Source organism: Halyomorpha halys, unplaced genomic scaffold (assembly GCF_000696795.3).
Source record: "Halyomorpha halys isolate HHAL.00 unplaced genomic scaffold, Hhal_1.1 Scaffold3.1, whole genome shotgun sequence".
Classification (NCBI taxonomy): domain Eukaryota; kingdom Metazoa; phylum Arthropoda; class Insecta; order Hemiptera; family Pentatomidae; genus Halyomorpha; species Halyomorpha halys.
Genome location: NW_027115249.1, coordinates 1,062,683 through 1,078,565, shown reverse-complemented (window position 1 = coordinate 1,078,565; position 15,883 = coordinate 1,062,683). Strand labels below are relative to the sequence as shown.

Genomic DNA, 15,883 nt, shown 5'->3' with positions numbered 1-15,883 from the left:
TATTTATTGATAGATATTACATTCTTCTTTAAACCGTTGTGTATAGGTAATAGTGATGAATAATCACATTCATACTAAAATAAAATAAAAATGAAAAATAAATAAATAAATGAAAAAGTACATAAAATCTCTCTTAAAATATATACAAACAGAAGGATGAAGAAAATGAACATAATTAAACTATGAACATGAAAAAATGAATAAATAAAATAAAATAATGATAAAAATAAAAGAACTTCTAGTCACATTTACACTCATAAATTAATTAATAATATCTTCTAGATTACGAATAAATATTTAGATCTTTCATATGTATACATAGGAAAAATATAGTGAAACCTATTATTTAGATTGTAGGAAATTGTCCGGGTGCGATAAAAAAAAAAATACTCAAATAGTAATAAAACTACTTAATATGAACCAACGTTTCGCCCAACATAACAGGGCTTCATAAGGGCTTTAAAAAAAGATACAATAAATATAATAAATGGAGAATGGTCCGGGTGCGGTCAAATAAAACTCAAATGACTATTTTAATTGTGCCAACGTTTCGCCCCACGTTGCAGGGCTTCGTCAGAGCTAAAAAGATACAAACACTTAACATAAGTAAAAAGTAAATGGAAAATTATAAGGGTATATACTGAAACGTAGAAATTAAATTTTAAAAAATATATATATTTTTTTTAATTTATCTTTATTGAAATTTACAACTGTATATTATATAATACATTCAGTAAATATGATCTTAGTTAAAATGGAGTGTTATAGGCGTGTAGAGCAACTACCCATTGGTAGCACTCTAATGAAATTTTACATTAGCAGGGAGGATTGTGAGGAATAGAAGAGGATGCGAGGTTAGAAACTAGGGGGTTTGAGTGGTTAGGGAGTTTATAATGGAAAAAAAGAAAAAAGAAAACTTTATAAACAGTAAATGAAAACAGAAATAGTAACAGATAAAAAGAAGAAATATAAAAGAAAGTACAAACAAAGAGAGGAAAAAGGGGGCTAAGAATAAAATCAAGGATAAAGGAAGAAAAATGAACGAAACAGAATTTATTACTATTAATTTTGTTACTTATTTATTACTGCAGTCTATCAGCGATCTTATATAATATGATAAATATAATATGGCCTAGAAAAAAATATTTTCTTCCTATAATAATAATAAAATGGTAATAATAATAAAAATATTATATTTATTACCATTTGAAGTTTGCCTATTTTTAATAGTTTCTTTATTTTATTAATAATATCTTTACTTAAACATAATTTTCAAATGTATGAGTTAACCGTCAATCCATTTCTCTATCTCGTCTACCATCTGTTTTATAGTTGTGCTTTCCTGCATTCATTAAGATAGGTTTCCCATTTTATTATTTTTTTTCCTTTATTTTATTTATCTTGTTTTAACTCTTATTCCTTTTTTTCCTTCTTTTAGTGTGTACTGGAATTTTATATTTATTTTTTATTATTACCGTTTCCATTAATTGTCTAAAAGCTTTTGTAATTCTTATTTATTATTATGTTCAGTTTTATAGATATTTTTACTAAGGATGAGAAGATATTGACATTGGATAATATATATGAGGAGAAGATAGTTGGGGGTGCGGTCGGAGCATAACACCAATAAGTTTAAAAAAAACTTATTTATTAGGGCCAACGTTTCGGCCAGAATTTCCAGCCTTCATCAGGGCGACAACCACCTCCATCTCCTCCTTTAGAATTTTTTACACATTTTAAATCCTAATTAGCTACACCATAGTTAAATATTATTCCTAATCCATTTTATACTATTCTATCTATTTATTTTCATACTTTTTACCGTTGGCTCACATTAAATAGTTTTATTATTATTTGAGTTTTTCTTTTCTTTGACCACACTCAGATCATCTTCCTTTTATTATTATACACGGTCAAACACCATGTTCCAATACGAATTTAATATTTTTACAATTTTAAATAATAAACAGTTGATATATACAAAGTAAATAAATAATTATTTCTAATGCTCGAATCGTTACTTTTGTGATTTTTTGCTTCTTTGCTATTAGAATTAATAAATTAGGTAAAAGGACGATTTGTATTCTTCAGCATACAATTGCAACCCCATACAAGTCAACATTTTTTTAGTTTTGAGTTTATTTGGTTTTTTTGAAGTTTTAAAAGATAAAAAGATTAAACTTCAAAGAATTTATTAATATTAAAAAATCTACTTATAAAAAGTAAAATAACTGTTTACATAACATTTAAAAAAATGTATCATCAACAATGTCAAAACATCAATATTCGTGTATTTCACTTAGAAACCAACGTATTTATTCCAGAAACAAAAACAAATTTAAAATTTAAAAAATCTAAAAGTTATATAAAAACTCTCACATGAATTGTTTCATATATAATAAACATTATTATAAATTATATTATATTCAATAAACAATAAAATAAAAGGATAATCAAGCAATTGAGTGGATAACGCCTACAAAGGGATTTAGGCCACTGCATCGATACAGTTGTGTTGTGCGGGCCAGTTCCATCAGAGAAACTTTCGCAAAGCGAACTGACACCTTCATTCGAAGTTTAGTACAAATATTTGACGATAATTTAGGTGGTGTGTGTGTTTTCAGAGAACTATTTATGTTATTTGTAATACTTTTTTATTATATTATTACTTCATCAACATACTAATAGGTAACTCTGATTTAAAGATAATATATTTGATACATACTATAAACATAATATATATTTGATTATGATTGAAAAATATATATGTATGCTAATGATAATATCAAAAATACACTTCTATAGTACCTCTCATCATAAGAACGTTAATACAACACTTTATTACACCCACTCACTAAGCCGGAGTGACAAAAACAAAAAATCAAATAAGTAAGTAAAATTAAGGCCAAAAATGGCTACCAGCGATGGTCAGAGAAAACTCCAGCTAAAATGTTCCTCCTGCAAGAAGTTTTAATGGTTCGATATGAATATGAAATTAGGGAAAATATTTCGTGTAGAGGACCTGCTGTCCAGAACAATCCTTAAGATCGTAAAGTAAAATAGTTTGTAAGCAGCCACAATAAGGAGATATCAGTTAGCTTGCGAGGGATTAGTGATAGATAAAATGATAATGATAGTATATAATAGATAAAATACACACACCTGTAGATGGGGTCTATGCTATACACAAAATATACACATCTGATAGATATACACACGTAGATGGGGTTTATGCTATATACAAAATATACACATCTGATAGAAATACACACGTAGATGGGGTCTAACTGTGATAGGGAATGCTTTTATTGAAAATAATTTGTTATTAATACACTGTAAATTAGCAAGTATTGTAATATGTTTATTTTTTTAACGCAATGAACGGTTTTTGAATAGTTAATTTTTTTTTTATCCTTTTCGTAAATTACTATTTATTTTTTTATTAAGTATCGAGAACAAACCGACTCTTTTGATTTTTTTTTCATTGTCTATGTGTTGTATGTTTTATATACTTTTTTGTATATTTTTAATATAAAAAAACATATAATTCTTTAATAAAATAATTATGAACTAACCTTGCACACATTATGTTTTTAAACTATTTGTTGGAATAAACTATACGTAAAAAGGTACACACCAAAGCACAAATAAAAATATAAAAATCATTGGTCAAATTCAATGATATAATAACTGAATATAAAATACATTTTTGGAGCATTTTCAACATTGTTGAAGCATATCATATCTATTTCGTAACAAGTGGAAATGAAGATTGTAAAACTAGTTAAAAATTTTTCTTATTCATTTATCTTTTCGTTTCTCTCAATTTATTAATCTACTCTATTTCTATATTATTCGATTCTATTCATTCTATTATTATTATTATTATTATTTATTATATCTATTTCTATACTATTCTACTCCACTCAGTATATCGTAATATTGTAAGTATATTTGCAATAATCATTTATCTAAACTTTTAAAAATGTTCAGTTTTATATTAAACAAATATAAATACTCAAAATAATATTTTGAAAGAAAATTTATAAAAAATCTCCTGCCGTGACCAGGATTCGAACCTGGGTTATTGCGGCCACAACGCAATGTCCTAACCACTAGACGATCACGGCTGTCCAGGAGGTAATGGAAACCCGTTCGCTGAAAGAAGTTGAGGCGTGAAAGGGAGCGAAGTGGTAGTTTGTCCCAGTTCACACGACAGAGTACTCCCAAAGAATTTTTGAAAAAAATTATACTATATTTAAAAATTCATTATAAATTGTTTTTGTTTATTCTTTCCACTAATATTATATTCAATAATACTTTCAATTAATTATAATGCTAAAAAAATATAAATCTATCTTACGACTGCAAAATCGCAGGTTGTCTCACAATGATCTTTGGAGCTCAACCTTAGCATCAAACATTGGAGTTCTGGTGATGGCCAGACGATCCACTCAAGTAGAATGTTTGCAGCTTTAGTGCACTTACTCAGCCTCCACTGGCTCATTACCAGTGACTCTGGTAGCTCATGCGTGGAGGATTGAGTGGTTTCGGGGATCCTTAGGGCGAGAGTGTTAATATTTTATAAATATAAAAGGGTAAATGTGATTAGTGCTTTTATGTTATTGTTATATTAATTCAAATTATTGGTTATATTATGTTCATTTTATTTATCTTTCCGTTTATATACATATAGAGATTTTATTATTATTATTTAATAATTTTGGTATCAATGTGATCATTTTATTACTATGACTTACTGTTCAAGGTTGTGGCAGATTAAAAAAAATCCCAAAACTTTTTTACTATTTGTGAATTACTGATTTTATAAATAATTAACAGATATAATAAATAATTGGATTGATATTTAACCATATAATAATTATTTCTATTTATGTTACAAAATCATACTTATGAAAATAATATTTCCTTACTTATCCCATTAAAGCTAACTATCGAAGAGAGCTTAAGGGCCATTTAAACCAAGCTTTGTATAACTCAGATTTGAAAGTGTGTTTAGTAAAACTCTGGTAACTTAGGGAACTGTTTCTGATCTACAGTTTTGTTAACCAGGTTACCAAGGTTATCTAGAACTGAGATAATGTTAGAAATTGTGGGTACTTTTTTTTTTTTTTTTTAATTTTATTTATTGATATTTACAACTGTAAGTAAATTTTAAGTAACATCATAATGATATGGTACAAGCATGTAGAGAAACTACCCATTGGTAGCACTCTAACATTTTTACAATATAAGATCTCGAGGCCATCTTCTTTTCAGACACCTCGTAGGATTTTTCGGAATGAAAGAGGAAGTAAGGTTATAAACTAATGGGTTCGAGTGGTTAAGGAGTTTCAATTAAATTTAAAATTGATTTAACAGCCACTTTTGACAGTTAAAATCGCTGAAACAATTCTTCATCTGAACACTATAAAAATGATTTGGTCGTGAACAGAATTCTTTCTTTTTTATTATAGCTTGAACAACTGATTCTTTGAAGTTGTCTGTTAAATCATCTATTTTGATCAAATCCATCTTATTGAATTTGAAAAGAAATGGAATAATAGTCAGAAAAAAAAAATAAATAAAATTCTGTACCGCTAGAATCCATAAAGTGTTCAAGTACTTTCTAAGGAAATACGGTTTCCTTGAATATGGTTATACTAGAAGGTGATTTGTTCATGACCACGCTGAACCGCCCCACTTTATGAGGCTGGGTGGGACCCAAGCAAGAATCCAGAACCTACAGGTTTGACTCATGGCTGCAGTAACGGAATAACTGATTATATGCCACTTCCAGATTCGAACCTGAGTCCTCGTGTTAGTAGCGCAGCGACTAGTTATAGAACTACCCCACTTCCCGAAATAAAATAAAATAAAAATTAATATAAATATTCATTTATAAAATATATTTAGTCACGATTAAACTATTATTAAGTTAATTTTAAATTATTTAGTGAAATCTGGTTTACTGGTTCTTTTAAATTTTTCAAAATATCAATATTTTGAATGTGATAAAATGGTCAGTGAATGAATAATGAACTCTAGGTAAAATTAATTTTATTTATGCAGACGTTTCGTCTGAATATTAGCCTTTCTTCAGGACTAAAACATAAAGCGATATTGAACTATCCATGTACCATAATTTAGTGAGAAATAAAAAAACAAGAAATTAAAATACACGATTTTATTTACAATACGCCTTTGCTAGATATCAGATCCAACTGTCACTATGTAAGGTTCCTTGTACGGTTACCTACTTAAACGTAGATTTCTCTAAATCTCAGTTTAACCAGCTATCTACTAAACACTACCCGGTAATGTTCACCGCTAGATTTGATGGTTGTCTTTTCTGGTGCAACAGATAATTATCGAGTTTACAAAATATTTAAAAAAAAAAAAGTTAAAATATTTAACGAAACATTACAGACTAAATTACAAAACTACATTGAGATGGCAGAAGGCCCATCTGATCATAATTTAGTTATTATAACTGTTATTTCGTTTGGCAGCTAACCACGAGCTAAACTTGAAAACTCTCGAGATTGCCTGGTTGCTCTTTAACCATTCGTTAATGATTAGTAAATGAAATCATACCAAATGTTGAATCACTTTACTGAAAAATGTGTAGAGCCCAAATACAGTGTGTATATTATTCAAATATCAAACATACTCAGCATATTTGACTCATATTGACGAGAGCATATTTGACGAGAGTTGAGACTGAAGAGACCCATGAATTGTTTTGTAAGATTTATCTTTGGGTTCCCAATGTGCTCTCAAGTCTCCCGCTGGTATTCCGAGTTGAAGTGGCTCTATCCAACCTCCCGAAGGCAATACCTCCTTGGTGTTTTTCTATTCCAAGTTCTTAACATCAAAAAACCTACCTATATCCTAGATCTCCTCACTCTTCGTTCATCCATCCATTCATTAAACACCAGATCCCAGCCGAATGATTTATATATGCCCTCCTATATAACCTCCTTCTTTAGCAAATCCTTCGTCATACGTGCAACCTCCTTCTGGAATTCTCTTCCCATCTCCATTCGCCAGTCCTCATCCATTCTCTCCTTTAAACAACACCTATTCCTATTCATTTATTGAATAACCAAACCTCCGCATCTTTGTAATCAAATAAATAGGCAGGTATTGATTAACATTATAAACAGTAGTAAAGCCAATATACCAATGTAATTTCATTCTACTATTTGAAAATTTGTAAACGCTTGGGAGATAAAAATCTCATTGTGTGAACCATGTATTTATTCTTAGGGGACATATGTCCCAGAATAAAGTTATTTTTTCATTTCATTTCATTTCATATTTATAACAATTAAATAAATAATTGTTTGAAACGTATATAGGTATAGTATTATTAGATCGCAGGAAAATAGTTCGGGTGGTGGTCGATAAAGGTATCAAAATAGAAATGTTAATTATTTATAGTTAACCCTCAGTTATTAGAAATTTAGTATGAGAAAGTATTACAAACATCTTTTTCTATTTGTCTTGTTTTCACTTAGCCCTGGCGAATCCCTATAAAGTGGCCCGAAACGTTGGTTAACAATAAATAGTTCTCTTTTACTATTTTGATAGCTTTATTGACCGCCACCCGGACTATCTTCCTATAATCTACTTCATACGGTCAACTACCTTCTTCCACTATAGTATTATTCATTTAAAATGAGTAATATCTGATTTTTTTACCATTATTATCCAAATATCTGAAAATATATTTTCTCTCTTTATCCAATATCCAATACATTGTTTTCCCTTGTAACTAAATGGCAATATTTTAAATTATAGTCACAATATATACATATAAATTCAACATAGAATCACTCATAGTTTATAATAATAAAAATCTTTAACATCAATCTTTTGAAACCTTTACTTCAGCTACGGTATATATATTATTGATTTTTTTATACTATCAGTAAATCATTAAATGCGTTAAGAGCAAAATCTTGCGATTCAGGATGATCTTTACCAAAACGTCCTTGCACAACAATTGGTCTAGAAACAATAGTTCCATGAAAAAATACTGAACCCATGACTCGTAATTGCTTTGTAGTTTTATTTTTTTAAATTTTAATTCTAGTTTTGCAAACGACTAATCTGAAATCCTCTCACAAGACTAAAAGATAGGAAACTCCACGTCGATTTTGACTATTACAGCACTTAATGAACAAACTTCCAATTCAATACAGAACACTTACATGACTGTAATAAGGTCAATTTGGACATACTGAGATGAGCTTTGGGGCTCTACTAAACCTTCGAATTCCTCTCGTATTCAATCCTTACAATCCAAAATCCTTCGTAAAATCCTCAATGCTTCTTACTTTGTTACAAATAAAATCATCTATAAAGACCTTAATGTTCCCTATGTAACCAAACTAGTCCGAACCAGATATCACTTCTTCCATTATAAACTCCCTAACTACCCAAACCCAATATTTTCTAACCTTGCTTCTTATTCCATTCCTGACAATCCTCTGAGGCACCTGAAAAGAAGATGGCCACATGACCTGCTAATGTAAAAAGTCATTAGAGTGCTATTCTACTCTAAATTTACTCTAATTTACTAAATGTATTATTATGCACAGTTGCAAATTTCAAAAAAGATATTAAAAAAATAATTCTAGTTTTTACAGCTGACATCCCAACTCCTCCACTATTCTCACAACGTATGCTGATGACACATATCTGTTATCAATGAATAATGACCTTATATTGTATCCCAAACCCTCCAATCCCACAATACCAACCTTGAAGATCGGAATCAAAACTGGAGGATTAAAATAAATTCCAATAAATCCCGCCAAATCGCATTTATCCTTGTACCTCACTTATTCCTGTCGCACAGATCCGTTAGGTAACGGTAGTTTTACATTTGGACTAACGACTAACTTGGAATACTCACACAAGACTGAAACACTGGAAACTGCACGTCGATTTCGAATATTATAGCACTTATTCGACAAACCGTCCAAACTTCAAATCCATTTCAAAAGACTGATACACATGTCTAAAGTAGTGCCTATCTGGACATACATAGTTGAGATAAACCTTCGAATTCCTCTCGTATCGAATCCTTACTAATCCAAACTCTTCCTAAAATCCTTAATGCTCCTTACTTCTGCTCAAATCTGTCAGGACCTCAATGTTCTATATGTTGCCGATTTATCCACAACCAGACATCAAACCTTCCATGACAAACTTCCCATGCACCCAAACCCACCTGTTTTTAACCTTCTCTCCTTCTCTACCTAATAATCCAACTAGGAGTCTGAAATAAGATGGCCTCGAGATCTTCTACTCTATAAATGTAATTGGAGTTCTATCAATGCGTAGATTTTCCAGAAATCTGTATCATGCCATGTACAACTAACAAAAAATTTATTTGCGTATATTTTTAGTACAGTATCATATAAATAAATTATAAAAAAAGAAAGAAATATTTTAAGCTCTGATTAAGAAGTGAATAAAACACCTGTTCATATTCATTATGCTGGAACCACTTACTATTGAAAAGAGTTTTTTTTAATGACCTCAAAAAAAGAAAAAAATCATTTAATGATCTTAGAAGCTTGTTACCATCACTTCATAACCTGAATCCTTAAATCTGTTTTTGAGCATACCATATATGTACATTTATATACCATAAACCTGTACAATCATCCTAAATATAGAAAAGTTATTAATAACCTGATTTTATTATTATTATTTTTTTCGGGCTTGTTTAATGAGATTCCCTAAGGACTTAATTTTCCATAAAACCCAGCTTACTGTATGCCTCTAATTATACAAGCTATGGAGCTTACGAGAACTAAATACTAACAGATCGGTCCCTTCATATAAAAAACTTAATGAGAGAGCTTAGAAAGATACTAAATAAGGATGAATACTGGAAGAAAAGCCTGGAGGGCTGGAGAAGGTTCTTGAAGGGTTCTGGTCGTGGTTCCCCCTAGACCCTTCCACAAAACCTATAATCAAGGCCCCCTCTCCCCTATAGAACCCGAAACCTAAAGATACCCCAATTACTATCAAAGGAGCGCATCAATCTTCCTCTATCCCACTAAGTCTGATTAGATATCCCAAGGGATTCCAGTTTTTTTCATCGAAGTTTATTCCAACAATTTCCCAGTCTGTAACTGATGCCTCCTTTAACGACTTTAAAATTGGAAAAATCTCTTTCTCGTTAGATTAATAGCAGAAGGGAGTGTAATATTATATTTTATATTTTTCTATTTATTAAAAAAAATAATTGGGAAAAAATAAATATAAAATATTCTCCATTTACTCGACTTACTACAAGGAGTGGCTTTACTGAAACTTCTATGTCTTATTAAAAAAGGTGGTAAATTAATAGAATTCTGTTTAGGGTTTTGATTGGTTGTTAATGTTTCAAATTTATTTTTATCTAATAGTAAAAGGAATATAGGTACCATAAATGTTTTTTTTATTTTATACCAGATCGGCCTGGTGGGCCTTACATGGTAAATATAACCGTTATATTATATATATATTTTTTTTAACAGTTGATTATGGGGGGAGGGGTATAGTCTCGAACAAAAGACACCCCTAACTATATACAATGTTCTTATTAAAATAAAAAAAATAAAAGAAAATAAATAGATAAGAATAATGCTTCTTAATAAAAGAGGAAAGTAAAATTATTAACAAAAAATAATCATATTGGTACACTTAAATAAAACAAACAATCATCCTCAAATAGTAAAAAGAAACAAGTTAATTTGAAAAAGGGACAAGAGAAGAAAAGAGAAAAAAATAATAATAATGAATAAATAAAATGAGTAATAATAAAAAGTGAAATTGAGGCAGTGTGACTATGAATTAATTTTATATTTATTAAAGTTTATAACATAATGACTGTAGCTTCAGTCTTCGGGTTGAGGTTGGGTTTCCCAGGTTGTAGATCACTGCTCCTTTAACTGTCGGCAACTGGGAGTGGAACTTCATGAACCGTTTTTTGATATAATCATCTATTGACTCCATCTATAATTCACGTTGCGATTGGCTATTTCTTATGAACCAAGGAGCATTAACTTCGATTCTTAGGACTTTATTTTGAAAATATTGTAGTTTTTTTTCCTTTTCGTAAAGGATGCCGCTCCTCAGACTTCGCAGCCGTACATCAGCAGTGGCCTGAGAATTGTTTTTAATATAACAGTTGTTTCTTGTTTTAGTTTGGAATTTCTGTTTAGGATAGGATATAGCATTGCTGACCTTTTTTTTTTGACAATTTTAAGGGGTTTGCAAAAAGGACCACTAGCCGATATATAGGTATATGAGGAACTACAGTTGAACAGGTAGGTTTTAAGTAGTTAGATTCTGAGGTAACTAGAAAAAACGAATTTGATGAGGACAAACAATTTTTTTAAATTTATTTAATGTGATTTACAACTGTACAAATAATAAATACAATAAGTAAATATTTTGTATGTTTCATATACACTTGAAAATCTTGGGAAGGAACCACCCATTGGTGGTACTTCTGGCATTAATTTAAATTAGAAGGCCCCGTGGCCATCTTCTTTTCATATGCTTCGGAGGATTATCAGGGATTGTTGAGGATCAAAGATGAAGTATTAATGGGTTAGGATGGGTAAGGAGTTTGGAATGAAAAGACGCATATCTGTCTTGGGCCAAATCTGCAACGAATGGGATGTTAAGGTCTTTGTGGCTGAGTTTATTTGTGACGTAATAAGGAGTATCAAGGATTTTACGTAGGATTTGAACAAAATATTAAAGTTAAATTTACAAAACTATTACTTGCCCACTGGATGCGAGACGTGGCCTCTCACACAAATGGATGAACAGCGCCTTAAGGACTTTGAAAATAAAGTATTCGGACCGATAAAGCATGAATTAACGGAAAATTTTAGAAGGATACACAACACTGAACTGAGGGAAGTGCACTCGCTAAATATAATTCAGGTTAGAGCATTGAGGCGAATAAGATGGGCGTTTAAGGTTGTGGGACTAGTAAAGAACGGAATGTTATTGACGAACCGAAACGTAGGTGGGAGGATTGTTTTATGACAGTAGATTTGGGTTTGGAGGGGCGTCACGGGACAGTTGTATGTAGCGAACGATTGGTCCTATCGGAATTGAACCTTCAAACCTAAAAAATATGAATTCAAGTCTTTAACGGATCTACGCGTCTTAAGGTGCCCTTAGAATAAATAATAAAGTCCCACAAAATGGTCAGTAAAGCTCAAAAACAGAAAGTTATACGGGAAGTTATTATAATAAAATATCGTTCTTAACAGTAAAAAATAACTACTTCATCCACAATGTATCCCCAATTATCACATTAAAAGAAGTTCTATTACTTTAAAACGAACTACACTCTGTCGTTCTAAATACCCCCCCTCACACACGCTCTTATTCTCGTTACAACCATATTCTTATAGTACAAGAGCTCAAGAGGGGAAAAAAGGCAGTTATCTCACCCAATTTTTCATTACTTTAATGCAAGCTATGTATAATTACTAGTCAAAAATGAGTCTGCCATGTATAGGTAGGGGGAATAAAAAATGGTGGCTGTTTCAAAGCGATATAAAAAACTAATTTTTCATTCGGATCTCTATATCTTAAAAAGTAGGAACAAAACAAGAAAACTTAAGAGAACGTCATTTAAAGAAGTGCAAATTGTATAAACTCCCTAACCACCCAAACCCACTAGTTTCTAACCTTGCTTCCTCTTCCATTCCAGGTGCCTGAAAAGAAAATGGCCTCATGACCTTATATTGTAAAATGTTTTTAGAGTTCTACTACTGGGTAGTTTCTCTACATGCTGTATCATATCATTATCATTATACAGTTGCAAATATCAATAAATAAATAAAAGAAAAAACTCGTCTCTGGATAGGCCATACTCGACTCACCCACAATCTTCTCATGAAAAAAGAAGACGCACCGATATGTCGCTACTGCAGAAACGATCTCACCGTTAGGCACATTCTCACTGAATTCATTGCTCACAGCGATTTTCTTCAGATTTACAGTAAATTTTGAGAGAATATCCAACAACAACAATCAAACTTTTTCACTTTTTTGAAACTAGTAAAATCTATGATCACATATAGTCTAACTGTAATTAAAGCATGTATAAGTGGATGCATAATTTAATATTATAATTTACTAACTACAGAGGTATCCATTATGTTGTGTTAAATGTAAAATGTTTTTCCATGATGAATGTTATAAGTATAGGATTGTGAGCAGCCCTATTTAAATTCTTGTTAAATTTAAAATGCTTAATAGTTTTATAATCTTTCATTCCAAAACTTCATCTTACTGTTTATTTCTAATTTTTTCATTAAAGTAATTTATTACAACATGCTTGAAGTTAGTGAAAAGTGTGTATTGTTGAATTTTTAACTTGTGAGGAAGAGACTCAAGATGAGCTAATTGACAACTGTCATTACATTATTATTATTGTCATTCATTCCTTTATCAGTATTAAAAACATCTTAACTATACTAACACACCAACTATGAGGAAGTAACCTAACACAACAAACGAAATGATAACGAGCTCAGCTAGTTTGTTGTGAGACGTCATTCTCCATTTAACAAACTTAGTAACTGACTCTCAACCATGTTAAATGTTATACTTTTTTTTCTGTTTTTTTTTTGTTTTTTTTTAATCATTTATTTATTGTTATTTACAACTGTATAAAATATATACAACAAGTAAGTTTCCTGTAGGTGAGATAGTGACATGATACAAACATGTGGAGAATCTACCCATTGATAGAACTCCAATAACATTTCTAGAGGAGAAGGTCCGGAGGCCATCTTCTTTTCAGACGCCTAGGAGGATTATTAGCTAATGAAGGAGAGGCCAGGTTAGATACAAGTGGATATGGGTGGTTGGGAAGTTTTCCATTGAAGTATTGGTACATTGGGGACATTAAGGTCATGATGGATGACTTAATAATTTGGGCTGTAAGGATTGGATTCTGGAGGAATTTGATGGTTTAGTGGAGCCCCAAAACTCAACACCATATGACCAGATAGGCCTTATAATAGTCATGTATATCAGTCTTTTTTAATGGATTGGCAATTTAGACCGTTTGTCTAGGAAACGTTGTAATAGTCGAATTCGACGAGCTATTTCCTGTCTTTTCAGTCTTGTATGAGAATTCCATGTCAGTCGTTTGTCGAGATGTAGTCCTAAGTAACGGATCTGTTCGACAGGAATAAGTGGGGTATTATTAAAGGATACTGTAGGCCAAGAGGTCATTGGTTACGACGAAGGGTAAATGTGATTTGGTGGGATTTATTGGAATTCATTTTAATCCTCCAATTTTGGCACCATCTTCAACAGTGGTGATGTGGGATTGGAGGGTTTGGGATACAATGTAAGGATCATTGTTCACAGACAATAGACATGTATCACCCACATACGTGGTGAGGATAGTGTTAGGATGGTTTGGGATGTCAGATGTGAGAACTGTATAAAGGATAATAGGACCAAGGATACTACCCTGAGGTACACCAGCAGACTGACGAAATAGTTATATAGTTTAACCATGGTAAAATATGGAAATATTTCTCCACTCAACATGAGTTTCTCCATTTAACACGCTTTAACATGTTAGGGTTCATGTCTACTCCTTATGTCAATTGCAATTGTAACTCTGTTATTTCAACTTTTTCAAAATGAAAATAGAAATTATAACTTTCTTACTCTAGCTCTGTAATTGTTACTTTGTGGATTTGTCTATTGTTTTTTACTAACTTTGTAATTCCAGTGTAAATAACCCTAGTGGTCGAAACACTTAATAAAATAAAATAAATAAAAATAACAAAAAATATATTTTCCATTATAAATTTATTACTGTATTTATTTATTAATATGAATATAGATTTTCCACCAAAATTTTTTATAAAAACTCAATGTTTCTAGTATTTTTTTTACAGTCAAAAGTGGTACTTATTGTATATAAATTCCTTTGAGTTAGAAAATAGAAGTGAGAGAGATCTGAAGTTTTCAGGAAAACTCTCTCTATTTGCCGTTAATCCATTCTCGATTACTTAACCGATAGAAAAAGAACAAAAAGTCAACAGGAAGATTGAAAAGTGAATTGTTTTATCATTTTAATTTTTTCCTCATCCCCTGCTCTTGACAAATGATGAACGAGCCAGAACAGGGGGGGGGGAGCGGGGGCTTTTAAGAATTTACAACTAAAGAGCCCGCGGACCATTCATCAAGCCCCTTATCGAAGAGGGACGCAGTTATCGATAGTCCCGAGAATCGATTCTTTAACTAATCCTCGACCATCTTATTCAAAGCTCTCGATATTTCTTAATAGCCAGGGGGGTCGTTTATCTTACGCTCTTGTGTGCGCTACTAACTCACGATATGCCTAAAGCAGTGGGGTTTCATTTTGTATTTATCAACGCACATAACATTTTCCCATTTCTTATCTTTTAGCCACTTCCCTATTATTAGGCCTTAAATTTGGGGTAATTAATGTAGTTTTTAAGGTTTGCATTGACTTATTTTAGAGTTTGTGAATTAGTGAAAATTTTTAACAGAGATAGGAAAAATATAAATTATAAATATTTTAATTATAAACAATATTGATAATAAATTTATTAAATATTGTTACTAACTAAAAAGATTTTATCTATCAGCATCCCACCGTACTTGTAGTTTACTTAATATCCCGTAACATTAAATCTAATTATTATTCGTGTGCTTGTATCTTATATAAATATAGCACATATTTTATTAGAATGGCAACAAATACATCGCATTATTGTGACTTAAAAGTAAATTTAAGTTTATATAACTTTTTTTTTTTTACAAAATTTGTAATTTTTTTCTGTTTTAATAAGGT

General features: G+C 30.9%; 1 protein-coding gene and 1 non-coding gene across 8 annotated transcripts in view; one reads left to right on the top strand and one right to left on the bottom strand.

Moving 5' to 3' along the window:
* Trpgamma (Transient receptor potential cation channel gamma) overlaps positions 1-15,883 on the top strand; it is a 980,713-nt gene that overhangs the window by 756,678 nt on the left and 208,152 nt on the right. The window lies entirely within an intron of this gene.
* Positions 4,059-4,130, bottom strand: TRNAH-GUG (transfer RNA histidin (anticodon GUG)). The gene has a single exon. It is a non-coding gene; the product is annotated as a tRNA-His (tRNA).